Here is a 22,292-nt window from a genome sequence, read left to right on the forward strand (position 1 = left end):
TAGATGACATTATTGAGACTCATGACTGGCCCTAAATAGGACCTCGCTCTCTCTCACACGCATGCGCACACATGCGTACACGCGACATGAATGTTGGACGGGGACTTGTTGGAGAGAAATTTTTCTTCAGGAAAATGCGGAGGGGAGGGTAATGGGGGTGAAAAAGATTGAAATTCATGTTATACGTATATGAAACCGACTAAGAATTAAGAAAAAAAAAAGTTCTCTCTGATGAAAGTGACCGGAGTTGCAGGTCCAGTCCGTCACGGCATGGGCTAGTTGAAGCAGGAGGCGCTCCAGTCAGGAGACGGAGAGCTGGGAACACAGCTGATTCGCAAACTCCCTTTCTCATCTCATACAGTCCAGGATCTCAGGGAGGGCGTTCGTCCTCAAGGAAGGGATAGAGTTGGGATAATCAACCATGCCCAGTGGTTGGCAATGAGCCCTAACCATTACAGGGTTGTTATAGCCACTGCCACTAGCAAGGTACCTGTCTTCACTGTCTCTATCCAAGGAGGGTTCTTTTTCTGCAGAAGGATCCCATTTTATGTTTCCTGGAAGCTAGCAGACTGTTCTCCCTGCCTTCATCCTGGAGACCTGAAGCCAGAGGGTCCCTCTCTGGTCCTGGCCTTCACATTCTCCAGGGCTCCAAGTCTCACGAGCTGGACTTCGCCCCTTGCCCTCATCCCTACGCTCCAGCTTTTTGCACTGTGATATGCGGTCGCTTCTAGCTGTCTTTGGCCATCCTGCAATCTCTCATTTATTTGGTTGTTGACTGGGACCGAAAGACTGGTATTCAGGGGCCGGAGATAGGACCGTTTTTCCTTCCCGATAAGGGATTGCCAGCCTGGGGGTGGCTCTCTCCCGAGTCCTCCTGCCCTGCTGTTGGAGGTGTCTAGGGACTGCCTCTGAGTGACCAGCCTATGAAATCCTATAGAAGGCTCCAGCAGGGCTGTTCTCCTGGGACACCTGGATTCCAGCGGGAGAGGCTGGCCTCTGCCTTTCCCTTCCTGGAGCTGCAGGAGGCTCCAGGGTCATGGAGGCCATCCATGGAGGTGGTCCGCCTACCTCTGTACCCTGTTTTACAGCTGGCAATTATTTGGACTGTAAATTTCTGTTATTTTGCAAAGTGGGTACCCAACCTCAGAACAGCGGCTTCGGCATTGAGAGCCACTTTCTAGATGGGGACACTGGGGCCCTAAAAGGCTTGAGCTGTTCGTTCGGGGTCCCAGACATGGTAAGTAGCAGCTATGGGCATGAACTGAGGATGGAGGTGGGTCTCTGCCCGTTACATCCGACAAGCGGGGAAACCCTCTCACGACTGTGGGCACTCTGGCAGCACTGCTTCTCCCGGGAAGACCACTTTCTCTTTGAAGCGGGTTCTTATGTAGCAAATTTACTAAGTAAACCAGGGTGGCCTTGGCCTTGAACCACTGATCCTCCTGCCTCCACCGCCCAGGTGCTTGGATGCCAGGTGTGTGTCACCACACCTGGTTTATTTGGCTCTAAGGATCAACCCCAGGCCTCGTGCATGTTAGGGACTGAGCCGCACTCCCCCCAGCACCTCCCTCCTTTAAATAGCTAAATTGGCCTCCCATCTGTCTGTTCCCAATCCCCCAGTCCACGGCTATCTTCCTAGTAATAACCATAACAGCAGCAACTGTGCTTGCTGTGTGCGCAGGGCCCCACTCAAACTGACCACACCCTAGACTTCACTCACTGGCCCCAGAAAGAGGTGTTCTCAAGGCCCCATTCTAAGGATGGGCATGTTGAGGCCCAATGGCCTCGTCTGAGCGGACCCCAGGAGCAGCAGTAAAAACCTGGGTTTACCACCTGGAGGAAAGAGCTGCTAGGGAGGGGCAGGAAGGCTGGCTCTTCTGAGAGCTCATGGGCTCTCTCCTCTCCTTCCCTCTGTGGGCCCTTGACCTCCACAGCACCCCAACCTGCAGCTCGTCCATCTCTGGTTCCCAGCACAGAAGGTAGAGGCAGCTTGCAAGGCTGCAGGCTCATCTCCGCCGAGTCTCTCCCATCCCTGTCGGATCCCTGCTTCTCCAGGCTGTGTGCTCACTTTGCAAAACAGCAGAATTTATAGCCCAAGTAATTGATCAGGGTGCGCCTGCCTCCCTCCATCTCGCTGGGTCTCCTAATTCCCTTCTGGCTTTTCTTTTCCTCGGGTTTCTTCTCAGCCATCTGTGGTGTCAGAGAATAGGAAGCCAAAACGGGAGGGGAGGGTTCTAGCCCTAGTTCTGCCAATTAAGAGTCAAATGAACCTCAGTTTCCCCATCCACCAGACAAAGGGCCTAATGATACTGCCGGTGTTAGGCTCCAGGGTGCTGGCGCCAAGGGTGGCCACTTACTCCCCAGAGCCACTCCAAGAGGTGAAGGCTGAACTGAAACCTACTTTCTGGACTGGGACATTGTGACCCTGAGAGCTTGTGGTGGTTAAGGGTTCCAGAGCTGGTAAAGGGTGAACTGGGGGCTTAAATCCAGGCCTCTGTGCCTGGGATCCTAAACCCGGAAGCTACATTGCCCGTCTGCCTCTAGAAAGGGTCAGAAATAATGGGATCCTCGTCTTGCCCTTGCTGACCCTACTTCTCTCTATGTTGTGGTCAAGCATGGGCATGGGACAGAGTGTGTCGCTACAAGGAGAATGTTTATAAACTGTAGAGTGCTGGCCTCTACAAAATCTGCTGAACGAACGGGGGTTCCAGGGAGGCCTGTAGAACCTAGAATGATCCATAAGAGGACTCCAGGGGGCACATCACTGGCCCTTCCCCAAGGCAGGTGAGGCACTAACCTAGGAGGTCCAGCGTGCCTGACCTGGCCCGGCAGACATGGGCTGGAGACCCTCCTGAGCCCTCAGGCTGGTAGTAGCCTCTGGGTGCCTTTCTTTCAGTTTGTGGGGGTGACTGCTTTCCTGGGGCCTCTGGTTTGTGTAACCCCCTGTCCTTCAGTCCGTTTGTCTTTGCCTGTCTCCTAGCCCCCGGGCGCCACCGACAGGATTTGCTTCCCTTCTGTGCCACAGCCTCCTCAGGCCAAGGCCATCTTCTTTCCCTTAGTTGTGCGTCCAGGGACTCCTCGGCCCTGTGCAGCAGCCAGGACCTCCTCCTGGCCGGACGCTACGGTCCTCAGCTGGGGACAGAGGCCGTTTTGTCCTCGCTTTGGGTCAGGGATGGAGGCTCCGTCCTCGGTGGCCGCCTGCTCGCGCTTTGCTGGAGGAGAGATGAGAGCAGGCTGCAGGGCTGCAGGCAGCGGCTCGCAGAACAAACAGAATTTTTTTTTTGCAACTAGAGGGGGAAGCACAGAGCTAAAAATAAAACGAAAAGATCAGTATCTGTCAGTCTGACAGCTGATTGGCTGCTCGGAGATGCATATAATTACCAGCAACTGGCGCTGGGTAGGCAAAGCCCGGAGAAACTGCTGAGATGAGGTTAGGATTTAACCTTTAAATTCTGGAGCCACCGGAAAGCTAGGGGAGACGACGGGCGTCGGTGCTAATGAGGCTGGGGGGCGGGGGCCGGGGGCACCGAGTCGGGGTCAGGTCCCCGGGCTCGCCCGAAGGCCCGGGGAACCCTCAACCCGCGCCTCCGCCATCAGACTGGGAGTGCCTCTGATTGGGTGGCTCGGGGGCGGTGGGCCTTCTTCCCGCCCAGCTGGGGGTGTTGTCTTCCGGGAAGTTGGGGGGAGGGTCGCACCTGGGAGGGAGGGGGAAGTACCCGGTGCTCTGGGGGGTCCTAGGCCTCTCCCCGACTGACCCCAGCCCCACGCACATTCCTCGGTCTCTCTGCCTGGTACTAGTAGGGTTTTGATTTGTTTTCACTGCCAACCTCTTCAGCTCCTCCTCACCCAGTCTTCTTCCCGACCTGGCCAGAGCACACTTAGGCTTGTCCCAGATTTCCCCAGAGATAGACCAGAGGGGTGTTGCAGCCCCTCCCTGAACCTCAGTTTGTTCATATGTAAAATGGGGGTGGCAATGGTAAAAACCCCGCTGGTTGCCTCACGGGTACCAGGGAATTTTGCACCCAATGGTTCCCTTTGACTATCCACCCCAATCCAGGGACCTGGTCTCCCCAAGTGTGAGCTGGAAGTAAGGACCTGCCCTGCCCCCAGGGTGATCTTGGGGACCCAGTGAGCCCCTGCACTTCTTGGGGGTGGTGGGAGGAGCTCCCAGCAGCTCCTGGTACCTTCTCTCTTGCCTGCCCTTCCTCTGAGCTTCTTGAAGCCCCTCAAGCCCCAGCCATCCCGTTTTCTCCTCACAGTTAGACTGTGGTCCTGAGGAGGGCAGGAACCACAAAGCCAGCAGTTTGGCCCATACCCCTCAAAAGGAAATGTCATTTCCCTTACTCTGTGACCTAAGAGGCCAGGCAGAGACAAGGGTCTCAGGCAGCCACAGGTCTAAAGCTAGCAGCGGCCTCAATGTCTAGGCAACCATCTATCCTCAGCACTCCTAGGGCCACTGATTCTCCTGACACCTAGGAGGTGCCTTCCTTGGACTGGAAATGTGTGAAGTGTTTGGGATGAGGGAGGAAGGAGTGGCCTGGCTGTGATGTCCCACAGGGACCCCTGCAGTGCCTGCAGCAGCCCCTAGGAAGTTGCTGTTCTACATTCTACAGATGCCAGAACTGAGCCTGGAGCTGAGCAAGGACAGTGAGTTCTGAGACAGGAGGCAGCCCAGGCCTTGCCTCCCTTGGCCGTCTCTGCAGCTCCTGGCTGCGGTGAAGATGAAAGGGAGGCCGAGGGATAGAGAAGGTTCTGGAACAGCTGCCCTAAGACCTTCCAGGCCTAGTGAGCCAGGGGGTCTTGCTTTAAACAGTTTCTTGGTGATTTCCAGTGTCATCACTTGTGACACGGTCCTGTAACTGTGCTTCTTACCCTGATGAGGAGGATCTAAACAGCGGTGACAGCTGGGCACCCAGTGCTGGCTTCATGTTTGACTTGGAAAGTCACCCTGAGCTGTTGTCACCAGCCCCAGAGACCACCCTCAACTCTGTCATTCACTACTGCTCCATGTCAGCTCCAGCCCCAGCCCTGCCAGCCAACAAAGTTCCTTGCAGACGAAAAGACGGAGGTAGCCCACCTTGCCAGAGTGCAGCCCTAGACTTTCTGTCTGGAGAGCCCCACTTCTGACAGCTGTGTGGCACAGCTGCGTGGGACCACCCCTCCCATGCCCCAAGTGGTTCCTTGCTTACCTGGGAATTGGATGGAAGTTGACCAGTGCATGTGTGTGTGGATGTGATATATGTGTGTGTGCGTGTGCATGTGCATGTGTTTGAGCGTACGCATGTGTATGTGATATATGTGTGTGCATGTGTTTGAGCGTGCGCATTTGCATGTGATATATGTGTATTTGCACATGTGTTTGAGCGTGCACATGTGTATGTGATATATGTGTGTGCACGTGTTTGAGCATGCACATGTGTATGTGATACATGTGTGTACACATGTGTTTGAGCGTGCACGTGTGTATGTGATATATGTGTGTTTGCACGTGTGTTTGAGCGTGCACATGTGTATGTGATATATGTGTGTGCATGTGTTTGAGCGTGCGCATTTGCATGTGATATGTGTGTGTGCACATGTGTTTGAGTGTGCACATGTGTATGTGATATATGTGTGTTTGCACATGTGTTTGAGCATGCGCATGTGTATGTGATATATGTGTGTACACATGTGTTTGAGCGTGCATATGTGTATGTGATATATGTGTATTTGCACGTGTGTTTGAGCATGAACGTGTATGTGATATATGTGTATTTGCACATGTGTTTGAGCGTGCGCATGTGTATGTGATATATGTGTGTGCACATGTGTTTGAGCATGCACATGTGTGTGTGATATATGTGTGTGCACGTGTTTGAGCGTGCACACGTGTATGTGATATATATGTGTGCACATGTGTTTGAGCATGCACATGTGTGTGATATATGTATGCACGTGTGTTTGAGCGTGGACACGTGTACGTGATATATGTGTATGCACGTGTGTTTGAGCATGCATGCGCACATGTGTTCACACCACAGTAGAGGTGTCCTGCCTCCTCTTTTCAGACAAGGGCTCTGACCCTGAAACTCACTGTCTCAGGGGATCTGCGTGAGTGTCACCTCCACGGCACTGGAGCTATTGACAAACGCTGCCCCTCCTGGCTTCTGTGTGGGTGCTGGGGAATCCAAACTCATGGTTGAACAGCAAACACCTTGCCCACTGAGCCATCTCCCCAGCCCTGCCTTTTTTGTGTGACCCGATTTAAATTCTATCTTTGTCGCCGTGATTCCCATTTACAGAAATGTTGGCAGTGTGTGGCCTTGCTGTATGATGACTGGCCAGGGTCATTCACACGGACAAGCTATTGCTGTGGCTTGTCTCTGAAGGGTCTCCAGTTCTGGAGTGGGTGAGAGCTGGAGGAGGCCACAGAGTGACCTTGGAGCCTCTCCTCACCTCTCGGAGTCCTGGCTTCTTGTTTTTCCGCATGGAGACAGGCTGCTGAGAGTTGAGCTGAATTCCCCCGAAAGTGTTGCGCTGGCTGCCTGGTTTGTCAGCCATGCTCATATACACAGTACCTGGGGACAGGGGAAGGTTCTAAAGCCTTAGTTAGGTGTGTCACTGAGGAACCTCCCGAGGCGCACGCGTGAACTAGGACAGCTATGCCCTCACTGAGAAGCGGTGTGATCCATTGCCAACCAAGACCCTCAGCGTGGCGTGCAGCTGACCAACGATGGCCCTGCTGCCAGGGACCAGCCCTCCTGGACTGTAGCTTTTGCAGGTTGTCCTTTGTTCTAGGCAATGGTATGAACAGTGGGCAGGGCTGTTGGAGGTGGGCTGCTGGGGTCTGGCTTCCAGAATTCTGGGCTGGGGCAGGGTGGGGACTTTGGCTGTCATTCCCCTCCTTTCTCTCTGTCCCAGCGCTGAGCTGGACACTGTAGTCTCTCTGTCCCAGTGCTGAGCTGGACACTGTAGTCTCTCTGTCCCAGTGCTGAGCTGGACACTGTAGTCTCGCTTGGGAAGAAGGGGTTAGGAAGATGTCAGTCTCCAAAGTAGTCATGTTCACCTCGGCATGGTCCTTACCCTGACGCTTGTCAAGAAGAGGTGGCTGTGCAGGTGTGGTGGTGGTGTGACGATGGTGGGGATGATAGTGGTGGTGGTGGTGGTGGTGATGATGGTGGTGGTGGTGGTGATGGTGGTGATGATGGTGTTGGTGTGATGATGATGGTGGTGGTGGTGGTGGTGATGATGATGGTGGTGATGGTGGTGATGGTGATGGTGGTGGTGATGATGATGGTGATGGTGGTGATGATGGTGTTGGTGTGATGATGATGGTGGTGGTGGTGATGGTGGTGATGATGATGATGGTGGTGGTGGTGATGGTGGTTGTGGTGGTGGTGATGGTGGTTGTGGTGGTGGTGATGGTGGTTGTGGTGGTGGTGATGGTGGTGGTGATGGTGATGGTGGTGATGATGGTGGTGGAGGTAGTGGTGATGGTGGTGGTGGTGGTGGAGGTGGTGGTGGTGAGTGTTTTGAGACAGGCTTCACCGTGTAGCCCAGCCTGGTCTTGAAGCCATCACCCCCTGCTGCTGTCATCCCCAGTGTTAGATAACAGGCATGTGCCATTAAGCCTGACTCAAATTCTTTTTTCAAAAACCTTTCTAAAACCCACCCAGAGTCTGGATACTTGCTTTATACCCAGAGGTGTCCCTGGCCCCAATAAGGCCAGACAGGGTGGCCCACACTGTGGGCAGGTGAAGGTTCTGTCTCAGTTATTTTTCCGTTGCTGTGATAGAATACACTGACAAAAGCCACTTAAGGAAGGACAGACAGACACAGCAGCCGGCCACATCAAATCCGCAGTCAGGAAGGAAGCAGAGGGCCATGGATGCACAGTGCGCCTCAGTTCCCTTTCTCCACTCTATAGTCCAAGATCCCAACCAAGGAAAGGTGCTACCCACAGTGGGTGGGTCCTCACACCACACCCCCACCAGCAAGCTTAGAGGCCTATCTCCTGGGTGACTCTGGAATCTTCCAAGTTGACTATTCATGTTAACTATCCCAGAGGCCAAAGCCCATACCTGCCTAGTTTGGTCTCAGTGTCTCTGGGGAGTGTGGTGATGGAGACGCCGTGTTCTAGGCTGGGAGGACTAGCACTAAAGGTCCCTGGTGTGAGGTGCCGCTGGGCCTCAGGGCCTGTTCCGGGTCAGACCAGAGCCTTGAGCTTGGCAGGGAAGGCGACACTGGGGTTTGAATTCCAGCAGTGGGTGCTAGGCAAGGTTTTGGGTGCAAACTAGGCATGTCTCTGCCCTAGAAGAGGAGCGGACCTGTGAAGGCAGTGGGGTTGGGAGTGAGGCAGAATATTGCACACACTGGAGTTGCTTATAGACCTTGCTCGTAAGCAGCCCCCTAGCTGGAGGAGGGCTCGGTGACCTAGAGACTGCACTGCTCTGAAGTATTTGGGTTCGGTTCCCAGCACCCACAGCTGGCAGCTGTGGATTAGAGAGGATCTGACACCCTCTGGCTTCCACAAGCACCTGCGTGCACGTGGGACACATGAACTCATGTGACCCCACGCATACACACAAAAAGTAAAAAAATCAATCTGGACAGGACATGGTGGCACATGCCTGTAACCCTAGCACTCAGGAGGCAGAGGCAGGCAAACCTTCGAGTTCAAGGCCAACCTGGACTACATAGCAAGTTCCAGGACATCCAGGGATACATAGTGAGACCTTCTTAAAAAAAAAGTCCAGTCTGGCACACCAGCATTTCCCAGATCTTGTGTTACAGCAGATGGACTATTGTCATTTATTCCCAAAGTGAATCCAAAGGGTGCAGGTGACTCACCTTTCCTGTGGTCCCTAGACCAGAGCATATGAGAATCTGTGTGTATGTGTGTGTGTTGTTAGTGCATGTGTATACCTGTGTGTGTGCACCTGTGTATGCATGCATAAGGAGGTTAAAGGTCAACACTGGGTATCTTCCTTCATCAGTCTTCACCTTGACTGTGTGAGTATGTGTGTATTGTATGTGTGTGTACGTCTGTTTAAGTCTGTGTGTGTGTTTGTGTCTGTGTGTGTTTGCATGTGTGTATGTCTGTTTGAGTCTGTGTATCTGTGTGTGTTTGCATGTGTGTATGTCTGTTTAAGTCTGTGTGTGTGTTTGTGTCTGTGTGTGTTTGCATGTATGTTTATATGTGTGCATGTATGTATATATGTGTGTATGTCTGTTTGAGTCTGTGTGTGTATCTGTGTATGTGTGTCTGTGTGTGTTTGTTTGTGTTTAGCCCTGGCTGGCCTGGAACTCACAAAGGTCCACCTGCTTCTGCCTCCAGAGAGCTAGGATTAAAGGTGAGTGCCACTCTGCCCATCCTTTACCCTATTTTTTGAGACAGGGTCTCTCACTGAACCTGGAGCTACCGATTAGCCAGATTGGCTGACCAGCCAACCAGGTATCCTCCTGCCTCAGCCTTCCCAGAACTGAGATCATAGATGTGTATTCTGCTGCACTTGAATTTTTTTTAACGTGGATCCAAAGGATTCCACTCAGTTCTTTAGACTTGTGTGGCAAGCGCTCCATTGAATCTCTCGCCAGCCAGTTATCTTTTTAAATTACATTTGCTTATTTATTTGCCTGTATTTTATGTGCTTGTGTCACAGCAAGCATGCAGAGGTCAGAGGACAACTTGCTGGGGTCAGTTCTCTCCTTCCACCGTGTGGGTTCCAGGAATTGAACTTAGGTCATCAGGCTTGGTAGCAAGTTCCTCTACCCACTGATCCACCTTGCCTGCCCCTGAGAATCGGTCTTAAGAAGCTGCTGTGCCCTTCTCCCTAGTGGCTTCTGGGGTGCTCAGAGGTGACTTCCTCAGGATGGTGAGGTCTGGAGAACTCTGTCATAGGTAGAGGAGATACAGGTTGAGAACTGGGAGAGAAGACAGTTGACAGTCGGTGGCAGATGCCCCATGTCCAACATACTTCTGAGCCCACTTATGACCTCTGAACTCTTCTGGCAGGGTATCCAAGGCTTGGAACTCCATATGTTGTGAGGTGAGGTTGAGGAGAGCAGAGTTCTCTGTAACCATGTAACGCTCCCTGGCTGTCTGATTCCTGTCTTGTGCCATGTGTGCCTAGGCCAGGCCTACTGGCCTCTCCTGCCAAGCTGCAGATGGGGTCCCCACACCCTCCCAAAGGATTGCCAGGGTGGAGAATACAGGCAAGGGTCTGGTCCAGACCCAGGGCCTGTGTGCAAATCTGTCCCTTGCTGTACCTCTCAGTGAGCTGCGGCCCTCAGCCCTGTCCTCTCCAATGTCTTGGCTACTTCCATGGTTGGTGGGATGAGGTAGGGGTGGGGAAACCTTGACTCCCACCCCGCCCTGCACCCCATATCTGGCACTGCCGACCCAGCTGGTCTGAGAGACTTCGGTGGCAGTGCCTCCGCGCACATGTGAGCGCAGATTCTTAGCTGGTCCCTCTCTCCATTGCTGAGATTCTGTCCAGCTGTGGTTGGCCCCCAGCAGCCCCAAGCAAGCTGGCTTACTGCTTGGGGTGAGTCAGGGGCTGAGTGGCGGTGCTTGGCATTCCCAGCTCAGCTCCCCCTAGGGAAGGCACACACCGTTGCTACCAATGCAAGAAAAACCAAAGCACATTATATGATGTCCATGTGGGCCAGCCCTCAGGGACTCTGAGAGGATGTGACCTGCACAGAGCGAGCTCTTTCCAGAAAGCCACCGGAGATCCCAATAGCCCTAGAGCAGGTACTAAGCCGCTGACTGGAGGGAGGCACAGCTCCTTGACAGACCCTGTGGCTTGTCTCTGCCACCCAACTTGGACATCTTCCCTTGGCAGGGTGCAGGGAGACCCTACAGGGTCTTTCTGAATGCTGCTTGCTGCTGTGTGGACCCTGATACATGACTTGCCCTCTCTGAATCCCTTTATCTCTTTCCTGGGTTTCAGGTGCCCTGTAAAAGGGCTGGCATCCCTATCTCTTCCTCCCCCTTCCTCCTCCTCTCCCTCCTCCTGCTCCTCTTCCTCCTCGTCCTCTTCTCTCCTCTCCCCCTCCTCCTCCTGCTTTGGACAGGGTCTTCATAGCCCAGCCTCTGGCTCGCAGTGCAGCTGAGCCTCACCTTGCAGCTTGTCACTGAGCTCCTGATCCTCCTGCCTCTACCTCCCAGATGCTGAGAGTTCCCACACTCAGGTAGGGCAGCAGTGTTACTGCACCTCTACTTTGAGCCTCTCCCTTTCTCTCCCTGCCTTACCCAGGATCCTTCTGTGGCTTTCCACAATGAGTGCAGGAGGCAGAGGAAAAGCAGAGGCATGGTGTGGGCTCTCGGGAATTTCAGCCAGGTGCCCCTGTGAGAGGCTAAGCCAGGACACAGAACCTGGGGGGGGGAGCTTGAGGCATCAGGATGAGGGGCACCTTGATCCAGCCTTTTCAGGGTTCATCGCAGCTCTCCCCAACCTTTTTATATGCCTTAGATCAGCCGGGGCTCCTGCCCAGATTCATCAGCAACTGGCCTGCAAGGGTCATAGGACTGGGTGGGAGACTCCGGAGGGCGGAGGGACGACAAAAGCTGGGCTGGTTGTGTCTTGTTGAGCAGTAAGGGTTCAATATTTGTAGTCTCCTCACCTCTCATCTGCTGCTGCCACAAGCCCATGGGGGGCTGTGGCCAACCTTTAAGGTCTGCAAGTGAAGGCTGGGGGGCTGGAGAACCCCAGGATGCTGTGTGAGGAGGGACGGAGCAGCTCCAGGGGAGAATTCTGCCTGTAACAGAAAAGAAAGATCTCTGCCTTCTAGTGCGCACACAGAGCTCCGTTCCCACCCCCACAAGGCCCCAGAGACCCGAAAGAATGTGGTTTGCTGAAGGCTGCCTTGCCTCCCTGAAGGGGGTGGATTCAGCCTGAAAAAGTTGTGTGCGAAATGAATTTTTCTAGATCCAATGCCATTTTCCAGCAGGTCGTGTTTTAAGGCCATGGCTGTATTCCCTCAGAGAAATGTCCCCGAGTGTTTTGGAAGCAGCTAGCTCACACAGGGACGAGGAGCCTCATCAAGGGAGCATGGTGGGGTACCAGGAAACACCTTCCTCCCTAAGGGTTCACAGAGGCAAGACCTCAGGAGCTCATGTGACAGTTTGGTCCTATGTCCCAGAGGATTCTGATGGCAGAAGCCCAGAGCTTCCGAGAACTGCAGGGTTAGAGGAGCAGCTCCCCTGGCCAGAAGGGTCTGCTCAAACAAGCCACAGCTTTGGGAATCTGGACCAGGAAGCTGGCCATGGTCTGCCTGCGTTCACTAAGAGTAGTTTCCAGAGCATGTCATGGGGTCAGTATGCCTGGGAATGGATTTGGGAGGTCTGTGGATGATAGTCCTCTCCGTTTCTGTGTTAGTCACCAACAGTTGTGTAACAAACTGCCCCACACTTAAAACAACAAGGACTTTTTAATCTCAGTTTCAGAGATCAGGCATTCAACTTCAGCCCCCCCCCCCCCCGCTGTCCCCAGCCTGAGGTCACTGTGGCTGAGGATGTGGGAAAGGCTTCACTGAGCATGGGGTGTGTGCTTCCTACAGATTTGTCCCATGAACTCCGAGGCTGCTTGAATGTCCTTCCAAGATGGCAGCTGGCTTCCACCAGATTGGGCAACATGAAAGACCTTTATGACCGTGCCTTGGACACTCATTTCCTCATACCGCACTGGCTGCCCCAACCAGCCCTCTTCACTGTGGAAGGGGACAATACAGCCTGTAAATGCCTGAAGGCAGGGATCATTTGGAGACCATCTTGGAGGTTGGTGACCATGGCAACCATCACTTCAGCACAAAAAGAGGTATCTTTCCTGGTGCAGTTTGTTGGTTTCTTACCATTTAGTGGACACCAGCGGCTGGGGTGTTAATCTGGGATGGGAAGGAAACGGAAGAGCACAACTGAGCTCAGGGGATGACGGCAGTGACCATTGCACAGCCCCTGCTCTCCAGCCGTACTCTGTCAGGTCATGGGTGCCATGACACCAGCAACCCTCACTCCTAGGCAGCTTGTTCCACCCATATTCCCAGCTTAGACAATTCATTTGTAAACAGTGCATGAGGTGAGCGTGTGTGTGTGTGTGTGTGTGTGTGTGTGCGTGTGTGCCCATGTGTGCATGTGTACAGCTATAGTCACAATAGGAGCTTGGGACAGAAGAGCTTAGGATGGACCCAAGCCAGGGGTAAAAATAAATATATAGATGGGATAAAGTATTCATTGATTGAGCTGGGCAGTGGTGGTGCAAGCGTTTAATCCCAGCACTCGGCAGGCAGAGGCAGGCAGATCTCTGAGTCTGAGGCCAGCCTGGTCTACAGAGTGAGTTCTAGGACCGCTAGGAGTGCACAGAGAAACCCTGTCTCATAAAAAAAAAAAAAAAAAAAAAACCCAAATCAAACAAAAGCGTGTGGGGAGGTTAGGATGAAGAGTTGGGGCACTTAGTGTCAAGCCAGAGTCCGCTTGCTGTGACCAAGAGTCACACAGGTCCCAGGCTGGGAGGACTAGTGGTCAGTGGGTGCCTCTGGGTGCCCACCACTGCAGTATCCTAGGTTAAGCCTCACTGACCATTGGCTGTGTATCTCAGGCTGATGAATTCATGGTCCTCAGTTTCCCATCTATATAATGGGTGATACTGACTTTCCTGCCTTCCCCCATTGTGATTCAGATTCAGAGACAGGGTGTGGACCCAGCCTGAAGACTTAGGGTAGCTTCCCCAGGACACTGAAGTAGTGAGTTTGAGGAATCTGCACAGAAGTCCTATTGACTGGAGGGGTTCAGTCCATGGCCTGTCTAAAGAAGCCCATGTGAAAGAATTGAGCCTGCCTTGTGCTGGGGATGTGTGCAGGCACAGGTCTGCCAGCTCTAGCCAGCTGGTCTGGGCACAGCACAATTCTCCACTGGAGAAACATCCTTGGCGTTTCCCGGAGAAGACTCCACACACAGATTTCATGCTGGTCTAGCTTTGCTCTCCCAACACACAAACTAGGAAGAGACAGCACTGGCTACAGACACTGGGTCCTGAAACCTGGACTGGGCTGGAAGGATGTTTGGAAACAGAAGGACCTGGAGGGAAGGGTCAAGGCACTTGCTTTGTGTTGCGCCTATTTGGGAGCTGTGCGACTCTGGGCAAGTGTCTCTCTGGGCCTGAGTTTCCACATACACAGAACCATAGATTGAATTTGCCTTTTGGTTCTCCACCGGTCCTGGGAGTTTGGGCTGGCCAGGGGTACCCAGAGACCGCATGGGCGTGCATGAAGTGGGACAATGCCATCAGAAAAGCTCTCTGTGGTGCGGCTACACGCTGAGTACTCCTAGTTCATCAGGAGGAGGGAATGTCGAGGCTGGGAGTGTGGCTCAGCTGGTAGAACGGCAGGCCTAGACAGAGCCCTGAGTTTGCTTCTCCAGTGTTGCACAAACCAGTTGTGGCACACAGCTGTCACCCCCCTTTCTGGGGGGCAGGGTGGGTGGAAGCAGGAGAATCCAGTTATGGAGGGAGTTTGAAGTCATCCTGTCTCAAAGAAACAGGAGGGAGACTCTCCGTAGTAAACACATTGCAATCTAGAGATTCCCACCAATCTTTCCTCTCACGATCTTCATGCCTTAGGAAGTGAAGGACACACACACACACACACACACACACACGCACACGCACGCACGCACGCACAGAAAACTGCATGGGTTAGCTATCCTTTCCAAGTGACTTCTGGTTTTCTGGGCATTAAATCTGCTTCTCTAAGGAGGCCTGAGACCCAGGACAGGTAGGGGAGTCAGCGACTGGATGGGAGTGGGATGGGGAATGATAGGGGGCGGGGGAGGGGTTCCAAGTGCCTGTGGCTACCAACACTGAGGCTGGCCTGCTAACTTCCTTCCTGAGTAGGCTGCCCCATGGTGGGGGCCTGGGTCAGCTGCTTGATCTCAGCTTCCTTCGAAACTCCAGGAGGCTGTGGGTCCCAGCATCTCTAAGCACTCCCTAAGGCCAACATTCCGTCTGCTTGAGGCATTCTGGGGGCTCCAGGTTTACGCAGGTGTGCCGACCTCCCCCAGAGGACCAGCCGGTCTGGAGCTGGGCGGGCTGCACTGGCTACAGGACAGTATATGCAGGATGCCATGTGTAGCATGTCCTGTTGGTGGCACTTCCGTGTGTTCAGGTGTGCTGGAATTCAGGTATATCAATCGGTTTGTTCGTGAATCCCCCTCCACTAGATTGTTGTTTTGTGTGTATTTATGCACACACGCGGAAGCCAGAGGCCAGTCTGGTCCTCCGGCCCTCCCTGTCTCCCACCTAAATCTCTCCCTGGGACCTGAAGATCACTAATGGGCTATCAGGCAGGCCAGCGGACCCCAAGGGTCCTCCTGCCTTTCTCCCACTCCAGCACAAGGATTGCAATCAAATGCTGTCAGGCCTGGGTTTCTGATGTGGGTGTTAGGGACTGGATCCAACTGAGGTCCTCACATTGTGGCAAAGGTTTTGTGGGCTAAGACTCTTCTAGGCCACGAATTATTCTTTCCTGGAGAACTGTGAGTATGTTGTACCCTGGTCAGTCCTCTGCCTTCACTTCCTAAGGTGCCGGGTGGGGAGGGTGCTCTCCACCTGCGGGATCCCCACAGGAAGTATCAACCTTATTCTGCCCTCAGCTCTGTCCCAGAGACCAGGAGACCCTCTGTTCTTAGTGGGAGCTACCTCCACTGGATTGAGGGACCTAGGAAAGTGCGGTGGGTCCCCCTTAGCGCCTCCATTCCACACCCTAGGGTCTTGGCCTGGCCCAGAGCGAGCTCTGGAAACTTCTGAGTGAGTTTCTGATAGACAGATTGATGACTTGTTGATCCAGGTCAATCACCTGACCTGGTCACCACAGCCTGAGAAGAACTCCATGACTTCCCTCCCCAACGGGGTCTTGGGCCCCAACGTCTGGGAGCGAATGGGTTAAGCATTTCTGGCGGCTGCCTGCTGTCTGCGGTAGTTCCCCCTTCCCAGGCTGCTGCTGCTGCTGCTGCTGCTGGGGTTGGTTGGCGAGGAATGTTTGTTATGCGGGGCCGAAGGGAGGGAGGACCGGGAGTGGTGGGGAGGCAGTAGAGTGGGGGCCCCCGGGCCCTACAGCTAGGCTCCCCCAGGTTGAGCAATCACCCCCGAGGTCCAGTAACTTCGACTCTCTCACCCAGCCCCCACCAACCCTCCACTTCTGGCTCTTGAGGGAGGTGGAGAAACTGAGGCTCTAGAGTTTGGATTCCCGGGAAGGCAGAGAAGCAAGCCCACCACTCAAGCCCAGCGGCCACAGCCTGTCCTATATCTTGGGGGCCACAATGGTAGGCGGGACCTTGTTGGTTCCATTTTCTCCAGGCTGCAACCCACACAGGACTGCAAAGGTTACTGGCACCTGCCAGCATGCTCAGAGCCCCAATAGGATAATCTCACCTTAGCCCTAGGCTCTCAGGTGCAGGGGGGCTCCCGCTGAGCCAAGCACCCCCAGGGTGGCCCTGCAGGTACAAACGCTGACCACCCTGCGCCTTGCATTCCCTAGAGTGAGGTACCAAATATTCAGCCACAGGCCAATGAGCTTCAAGCCCATTTCTTTCTCCTCCCAGTTGCACGGCATTTCTAGTGGGAGAGTCGCCTCCTACACACTGGGGGAGGGGCCAACAGCCCAACTCCATCTCCAGCACCTTGAAGCTCAGTTGCTTCGGCACCTCCAGCCCATTGGAGTTTCCTCATCTGCAGAGTGGACTTCAGAGGGTTGGGGGCAGGCTTTGCCAGAAAATTCTAGGTCACTGACTTGCTTGAGTCTTCCGCTCAGGTGCGCCATCCCTGCTGGCACAGATGACACGATCTTTTGACACATCTTTTGGGTCACATGCCCTCTAGTGTGGAGCGGGATGGTCCCACGAGAGTCCTGTCACTGCACTGTGTAGGACAGGAGGCGGGGAAGAGTGACTTGACGATGCAGACACACACACACACACACACACACACACACACACACACACACACACACACCATGGAGGCGGCTCCTTACATTTCCTCTGCCACAGCGCTTGCTTGTTTCTCGAGGCAGGGTCTCACTATATAGCCCTGGCTGGCCTAGAACTCACAGAGATCCACCTGCCTCTGCCTCATTAGTGCTGGGATTAAAGGTTCACGGCCTCCAGCCGAGTGCTAGTGTTTTCCAAGCCTGATCTACAGTCATCAAACATCCCACTGGACGCTTGTTCAGAAAACAAAAGGGTCGTCTGGACAGTGGGGACAGTGGTGTTGTAGGCTTTGGGTTTTGTTGTTGTTGTTGTTTTGTTGTTTGTTTCTCAAGACAGGGTTTGTCTGTGTAACAGCTCTGGCTGTCCTGGAACTCACTCTGTAGATCAGGCTGGCCTTGAACTCACAGAGAGGGAGAGGCCTTTAATCCCAGCATTCGGGAGGCAGAGGCAGGCAGATCTCTGATTGAGGGCAGTCTGGTCTACAGAGCAAGTTCCAGGACAGCCAGGGCTACACAGAGAAACCCTGTCTCAGAACAAACAAACCAACAAAAAACCAAGCGGGGGGGGGGGGGGGGTGTTAGAAAACAGAAAGGTTAATGACTCTCCTAAGGTCACACAGCTGGAGAAGAGGAGAGCTTCCAGAGACCCCAGTGCTTGGGTAGTCTTGGGTTTGTGGCCCAGCACACCACCCCCACCCCAGACACAAAGATGGGGGAGCACTCCCATCCCTCAATGACAGGGTTCAGAGGCAGAGCCTCCCGTGAGAGGGCATACAGCAGGACACACAGGGTTCCCTTCACTGCCCCTGATTCCCTGTGATTGGGTAGGCCTGGGTGGACACAGCACAGACCTCTCTGACCAGCATTCCCTCCCCTCTCCCCTCCCGGGACCGGGACCGTGGGCTGCGCGGCACTCCCACCTTCCCTGGAGCAGGTTTCCTTTAAGAAATCCAGAGATTGATTTCCTGGCAGGCTGTGTGCGAGGAGCCGAGGAGCCGTCCAAATGGTTTGCATGTCTGCATTTTTTACTGCTCCCTTTAATATGTATGCAAATGCCGGCCCTGCACCGCCCGGCTGCAGTCACACGCGGAGCCCATTAAAGCGGCCTTCCCGGGTGCGCGCCTCATTCGAGGCGACGGGCTCGGCGACCCTGATAGATGGGGTGCTCGACGGAGACAAATGACGCCTTTGTCATTTCGTTCTCTCCTTTGGGGGGGTGGAGCCTGGGAGCCCACAGAGGAGATTTAAATATATGCAAAATTGTTTGCTGGGTTTGGGGCCCAGTGGAGACCAGAACCACACTGGGAGGTAGAAGTCCGGTTCCCCAGGGGAAGCCAGGGTGGAGGTTGCAGGACTATGTGAGCCTGGGTGAGCAGATGCCTCTCAGCAATGAAGATGCACCTCCTCCCAGGCTTCCAGTGCTCCGGTTGTGTGGGGATAGCATCAGCTAGTCCATGCTAACCTGTGAGGTGGGCCTGGATCCCACCCATTGTGCAGATGAGGAAACTGAGGCCCACCCAGAGGGAGCTCTTCACTGAAGCAAGTGGGTGGGGAGTAGTGACTCTGTGTATCATGTCTTTGACCTCACAGGTATACATGCGTGTGTGAGCATGCCCAGGGTGTGCATGTGTGTGGTGTACCTGTGATGACGTGTTGTGAGTGTGCTTCTGTGTGCCTATGTGCAGCTGGATGAAGGGGTTGTGAGCACGTCCATGTGCACCCTTGTGTCAGGGTGGTGTGTGAATATGCAGGATGTGTGTGTGTGTGTGTGTGTAGTATATGTGTGTGTGGTGTGTGTGTGTAGTATATGTGTGTGTGGTGTGTGTGCGCCGTGGTTCTGTCTTTTATTCTCTATCTCTCGGCTGTGGCCATCCTGACAGGTTATGAACGTGTTCTGTGTGCTTCTGTGGATGAGGAGAGCTTGGTTAGCATATGGCCCTGGCGCCCTTGTGCTTTGTGCCCCTGTTTTAGTACACACACGTGGGTCAAGCAGTATCCATGTGGACATGGCAGCAGCTGGGAATTTGTCTCCCTGTCCCATGAGGGTCCTGCCTCCTCTGATTCAGACTCGCTGAGGGAAAGCCTGCTCTATAGAGCCAGGGGATGACAGCTGAGCCAGGCACACAAGGAGACACACGGCTCTCAAAGAGGAAACCGTGTATTAAGGGACTGGGTGTAGCCAGCTACCTGCCTGGGGAATTCTGTGCTGGATGCTTCTCCCAGTCACGCAGACACCTTTCTACCTCCTTCAGCACAGCCGCGGCTATCAGGAGCATCCCCTGGGTGACCTGGACCCAAAGCCCCGCCCAGGCTTGTGGAGGACTCTTGGCATGCCTGTGGGCTCTGCGGATACCATCCTTCATCTTAGATTCACCGACTCACAAATCCCATCCAGCGTTAGTGACCACAAGTCCCGCGTCTGGGGCTAGTCCATTTTTCCTGCAGGCCTGATGGCTCAACACACAGTTTTACCGAGAGCCCTCAGGAGTGGATGTAGATGTGGCCTTGCTCTCAAATTCAAGGCCAGCCTAAGCTATAGAGAAAGAGTTCATGACTAGCCTGGACCACACGAGACTTGTCTCAAAACAAACAAAAACAAGCCAAGAGGTCAGGAAGATGGCTGAGCAGATGAAAACATTTGATCCCTGGAACCCACGAAAAGGTGAAAGGGCAGAAATAACTTCACAAAGTTGTTCTCTGACCTCCACATACATACAGTGGCAGGTGTGCACATATCCAACACACACACACACACACTCACACACTCACACTCACACACACTCACACACACACACACTCACACACTCACACACACACACTCACACACTCACACACACTCACACACACACACACTCACACACACACTCACACACACACTCAAACACACTCACACACACTCACACACACACACCACACACACACACACACACACACACACACACACACACTAAATTGTCATCAGTTCCCACGTGTCAGGATGGCCACAGTCAGGAGAAAGAGAATAACAAGTGTTGGCGAGGATGTGAAGAGGGTGCTTTGAATCAATGGTTCAGTCGCTATGGAAACAAGATGAAGCACTGACCCGGTGGTGCAGTTACTATGGAAACAGGATACTGGTTCCCCCAAAAGAAATAAAAGAAAAGAACTACTGTATGCTTGATCCACTTCTGGATGTCTGCCTCCAAAAACCAAAACAGGGGCTCCAAGGACACTCGCACACTCGTTACCCCAGCCACATCACTCACAGGAACCAAAGACGGAAGTGACATGGTGCCCTCCACTGCAAGAACAAATGAGCGTACACTCGTGCTGGGATGGTATCCATTTATAAAAAGAAAGCCTGGTGCACGGCGTATGCTGTAACCCCAATTCTGCTCAAGAAAGCTTCAGGAATCAGAGGACAAATTCTGAAGCTGGGTGTGGTGGTGCATGCCTGTAATCCCAGCACTCTGGTGTGGGGCAGGATCGTTGTTGCAAGTTTGGTGCTAGCCTGGTCTACACAGTGAGTTCTGGTCCCATCAGTGCTATATGGGGAGATCATCTCAAAAAACTAGACGGAGGCCACCAGGGGCTGGGGACAGTTTCCATGTTGCAAGAGTCCTGTGGATGGACTGTTTGGAGGCTTCTTGTGAGGCAATGGCTCACTTTACCAGAAAAAAGGAGACTGTGGGTGGAATTCTCAGGTAAGGGACCTTCCCTCACTGTGCCTTAGTTTCCTTGTAGGTGATGGAGACAATGATGGGTCCTTTCTCCTGGGGCCACTGTGAAAGTCCGTGACATCCTCTGATGTCCAACAGAGCTGTGTCCTGATGGAGCTCCCCAGGCCTTGGGCACTGGCGCTCTGACAGCGTAGCCTCCCGGGCCTGGACACTGGAGCCCCTAAGGCGCTGCCTCTCGGGCCTGGGCACTGGAGTCCCAAAAGCGCTGCCTCCCAGGTACTAGAACAGAAACCTCTAAGTGTTTTAGGTGGATGAGACCAGAGTTCCGTAAGCAGGTGAGCTCTCCACTCAGGGAAGAGGAGAAACAGGCCTGGAGCCCCCTCTAGGACTGAAGGCAGGGATCCTGTTACTCTAGTCCTGGGGCACAGGAGCCAAGTTGAGGATGAGAGGACCAGATGCTTCCCATGTCTATGTGACCTTTGAGATCCAGCTTCCTCAGGCCTGGGTCTTCTTACATCAGCTCAAGGCACTCTTTCCAGAGCTTTCTTTCTGTAGTTGTTCTGAAACCCACAGCACCTTCCAAAAACTCTACAGCTGCTCAGGTTGAGTCAGTGCCCTTGAGTTCTCTCCCCTCAACGTGGTCTTTGTGGACCACCCTTCCACAGTCTTAACTCAGTGACCCAAATCTTCTGTCTTTCTTTTTTCCTATGCTAAGGGAGTCATTGTACTAATTGATTTTGAGGAAACCACACACTGACTGTGAAGTCATCAGTCCAACACTGACACTGAAAACAACAGGCAAGAAAGTACACAAGCCGGGCGGTGGTGGTGCACACCTTCAATCCCAGCACTTGGGAGGCAGAGGCCGGCGGAGCTCTGTGAGGTCGAGGCCAGCCTGGTTATAGAGCAAGTTCCAGGACAGCCGGAGCCACACAAAGAAACCCTGTCTCGAAAGACCAGAAAAAAGAAAAAGAAAGTACACAAAGACACAGACAAATACAGATACACACAGACATAGACAGATAAACACAAAGACATAAGTCCAAATACAGAGTCAGACTTACAGAGAAACAGACATGCACAACACACAAGTACAAATGCATACACCCATACTCACACAACACACACATAGACATGCATAGATATATAAACAAGCACACACACACACGCTCATGCATATACACACAGAAACATGCACACACATATAGACATGTATAGATATAGAAACATACACATATGCATACACATACATCTACACAGAAACATGCGCACACATGCAAATATACAACAGAGACATATGCACACAGGTGCAAACGTGCACACACATACATTCTTGCATATACAAACACAGAAACATGCACACACATGTAGAGATGTATATATACAAACATATACATATGCATACACATACATCTACACAGAAACATGCACACACATGCAAATGTACACACAGACAGGTACACAGACAGGTACACACACGTGTGACACACAATACGCCCTTGCATATACACACACAGAAACATGCACACACATATAGACATGTATAGATATAGAAACATACACATATGCATACACATACATCTACACAGAAACATGCACACACATGCAGAGAGACACATGCACACAGGTGCAAACACGTGTGACACACACGTGCACATACATACTCTCACACAT

At 53.2% G+C, this 22,292-nt stretch overlaps 1 long non-coding RNA gene across 1 annotated transcript; it reads left to right on the forward strand.

Moving 5' to 3' along the window:
* The first annotated feature begins 3,375 nt into the window (after positions 1-3,375).
* Positions 3,376-20,683, forward strand: LOC142856807 (uncharacterized). Its single transcript, XR_012911727.1, has 3 exons — positions 3,376-3,430; positions 12,544-12,800; positions 19,212-20,683. It is a non-coding gene; the product is annotated as an uncharacterized LOC142856807 (long non-coding RNA).
* The last annotated feature ends 1,609 nt before the right edge of the window (positions 20,684-22,292 follow it).

This window comes from Microtus pennsylvanicus, chromosome 9, assembly GCF_037038515.1.
Source record: "Microtus pennsylvanicus isolate mMicPen1 chromosome 9, mMicPen1.hap1, whole genome shotgun sequence".
NCBI lineage: Eukaryota > Metazoa > Chordata > Mammalia > Rodentia > Cricetidae > Microtus > Microtus pennsylvanicus.